At 40.2% G+C, this 3,583-nt stretch overlaps 1 long non-coding RNA gene across 1 annotated transcript; it reads left to right on the forward strand.

Annotated features, from left to right (window-relative positions):
• Positions 1-587: 587 nt before the first annotated feature.
• Positions 588-3,196, forward strand: LOC111836982 (uncharacterized). The gene is made up of 7 exons (XR_011986075.1): positions 588-657; positions 791-918; positions 1,005-1,130; positions 1,258-2,184; positions 2,255-2,360; positions 2,574-2,629; positions 3,010-3,196. It is a non-coding gene; the product is annotated as an uncharacterized lncRNA (long non-coding RNA).
• The last annotated feature ends 387 nt before the right edge of the window (positions 3,197-3,583 follow it).

A 3,583-nucleotide genomic window follows, 5' to 3' on the forward strand; every position in this document is an offset into this window, starting at 1 on the left:
AGACCCGAGCCCTCCCTCTCCTGGACCCGCAGACCCGAGCCCTCCCTCTGCTGGACCCGCAGACCCGAGCCCCCCACTCTCCTGGACCCGCAGACCCGAGCCCCCCACTCTCCTGGACCCGCAGACCCGAGCCCTCCCTCTGCTGGACCCGCAGACCCGAGCCCCCCACTCTCCTGGACCCGCAGACCCGAGCCCTCCCTCTGCTGGACCCGCAGACCCGAGCCCTCCCTCTGCTGGACCCGCAGACCCGAGCCCTCCCTCTCCTGGACCCGCAGACCCGAGCCCTCCCTCTCCTGGACCCGCAGACCCGAGCCCCCCACTCTCCTGGACCCGCAGACCCGAGCCCCCCACTCTCCTGGACCCGCAGACCCGAGCCCTCCCTCTGCTGGACCCGCAGACCCGAGCCCTCCCTCTGCTGGACCCGCAGACCCGAGCCCTCCCTCTCCTGGACCCGCAGACCCGAGCCCTCCCTCTCCTGGACCCGCAGACCCGAGCCCCCCACTCTCCTGGACCCGCAGACCCGAGCCCCCCACTCTCCTGGACCCGCAGACCCGAGCCCTCCCTCTCCTGGACCTGCAGACCTCAGCCCTCCCTCTCCCGGACCCGCAGACCTCAGCCTTCGTTCTCCTGGATCGTCTCTCTCCAAATTTGATAAGAGTAAGTAGACAAAGCATTCTTTGAAAACAACATCTTTAACTGGTGTTCAATAAAGTTTTTCTTGAAATGTTCTATATTATTATATGTTATCTACAGACTCGCATGTCTAACTTTTATGTAACTTATTTTTTAGGCATTGAACAGGCTTGGTCAACCAGTTCGACTGACAATAGATGTGTGATATTGTCCAGAATTGGGGCCTACAAAGTGTTCAGTTTTGACATTGCACGTATGGCACCTGGAAGAGAACTAGAGAGTGAGGTTAGGACATTTATTTGAACTATTTTGGGCAACAGAATTAACTGAAATCTGTCGCTTTTATGTGAATATTTTAAATTGTCTCAAAGGTTATAAATGCATACATATATGCTATGGTGAGGAAGAACAACCAGGAGAAAGAGGAAAAGGCTTTCCTGATTGATTCATTTGCCATGAGAAAAGTATGGCGACAATCATATAACATCCTTAGAAAGGTAAATTTCCAATCATTTACATGTTTTGAATGACCTGATATCCTGTTCAATGTTATGAAATGTGTTGGACTAGATAGAATAGAATATTAAACTAGTGTAGATAAAATGCATTGTCTCTTTTATTTAGTGGGACCCTACCCAATTCGAAATCATTCTTGGGGTTATAGGTGAACATGGACACTGGAGTCTTGCTGCAAGTATAATGACTTGTAATGATTATGCTTAAAGTTTGCATGATTAAATATGAATGAATTTATTAAACAGAATCATTTAGCTCAATTTATTTAACAAATTATTCAGATATACCATGTTTTGTTTTTTTTCTTTTAGGCTATGTATCCATCCCTCAAAAACCAGTTCTTTTGGATTCAATGGGAGAGTCAAAGGCCAAGATGTCAAAGTGTCTTGATGCCACAAGGTAAGAAAGATGAGCTACGTTGTACCATAAGAACCTAGAGGCCAGGAAATGAAATTCATTTACTAAAAATATTTGCCATATATCCTGTCACACAAATACATCTTCTTTTATTTGTTGCTGGAAATAGTCTAATGGTTAAAGCAGGCAACTATCTAAGTTTGATTCCCATACCAGTCATTGTGGCCCTGAGCAACCCTTATTTAATTCAGGGAGACCCTCCTTATAATCACAGAATGTATGTCACTTTAGATAAGAGCATCAGCTAAATGCTGTAAATGTTGAGGCAGGGCATGAGGAGTCTTCTTCTTAACATTTCTGGTGCAGTAAGGGAAAAGACATATTAGGCAAACCTCATGACAGAACTGGTGATACAGCATGGAAAATGTTTAGGTCATGTGTCAAATTTAATCAAGAAGTGCTTACTTTCAAATGTATGAGTTCCAGCAAATTCTTTACACAAACTGAGACTGAAATTACTTTACTTACTCATGGCAGGTATAAAAAAGTTGAGTTTTTTTTCTTTTTTACAGAGCCTTTATGAGGAATAAAGGCTGCAATGTGTCACACTGGAGGTGTGACACATCTCCACACTCCTTACAGAAGGATGGAACATCTTGTGGAGTATTTGTGTGTAAAGTAAGAAGAAAGTACTCAGGTATGCATTTTGTCTAGAAGAGAAGCCTTACTAATGACGTAATCTTGCCAGTTTGCAGAACGACTACTGAAAGGCATCCCTTTGTGGTTTTGCAATTCACACAAGACTATTGACGGATTCAGGAAAGAAATCGCAAGATGTGTTCTGGCAGAATCAGGTAAATACTGTCAAGATTGTATCTCAGTCAGTCTGGCTATCTGTTGTAGCATACATTTTTTATTGCATATGCTGCAAACATGTAAATAATTGTTTTTCTGGTGATAACTGTAAAGTAATCTGCTGATTGTTCCAAGGTGAAAAAATATGCACATGCACTGAATGCTTTCAATATTGTACTACGAATAATTGTATTTCTTGTTGCACATAACAGATGAGTTGAGCGAAGTTTGTTGTACCTGTGGTGAAATAAATGGCGACAACTCATGGGTATGGCAGAATTGATATATTCACTTTACATTTTACTCAGTAATACTGGACACAAAGACTGATAACTACATTACTAACAGCTTTTCTTTTAGCTTATCTAAGAATAGGACATTTTTCTTCACACTTAAAATGTTCAGTTTTAATTTATTTATATGTGCCATGGAACTGCTGCTAATTAGGTACTTATATGAAAGACATTAGTATAACCATAACAATGGTTCCTGTCAGCATTTTGCTAACAAATAACTATTTTCAGCATAAATCTGCTTCTATTAGGATGTCACTGAGGTTGACCCAAAAAAGTTCAAATTATATGAGCTAGGATGTTTTTTAATATTAATAGTATTTTTTCTATGTCAATAATTTCTACTTTCACCCAGATTGCCTGTAATGGATGCGACAGGTGGTTCCATCTGTCTTGTGCTGGCAGCCCATCAACAGACCTGGACTTTTTTTGTGGCTGGTGTTAATAAAAAGGCCTGAACAATTCAGCGTATTATTTTGGAATTTTATTTATTTTAATTAAACAGACCAGAGTGTTGCTTTATGTTGTGTTATTTATTTATTTATCTGTCTATTTATTTACTTATTTATTTATTTTAATTCAGCGGGCCATTGTTTTTGTGTGTGTGTTATGTACATTAAAAGGACTGCAAACCTGAAGATATATATATATATATATATATATATATATATATATATATTATTATTATTATTATTATTATTATTATTTTAATTCAGCGGAGCTGGATGTTTTTGTGTTGCATTGAAAAATAGGTCTAAACATTCAACAGACCTGGATTTTTTATGTTGTGTGAATAAAAAGGTCTGAGACATTCAAGATGCTATACATATTTTTTTAATTTAAAACATATTTTTGTTTTTGTGTGTTGTTCAGATGTTCAAAAAATATGTTCAAGAATAAATGATTGTACACAGTAAAACAACTGTAAT

Source organism: Paramormyrops kingsleyae, unplaced genomic scaffold (genome assembly GCF_048594095.1).
Source record: "Paramormyrops kingsleyae isolate MSU_618 unplaced genomic scaffold, PKINGS_0.4 ups29, whole genome shotgun sequence".
NCBI classification, from domain to species: Eukaryota; Metazoa; Chordata; class Actinopteri; order Osteoglossiformes; family Mormyridae; genus Paramormyrops; species Paramormyrops kingsleyae.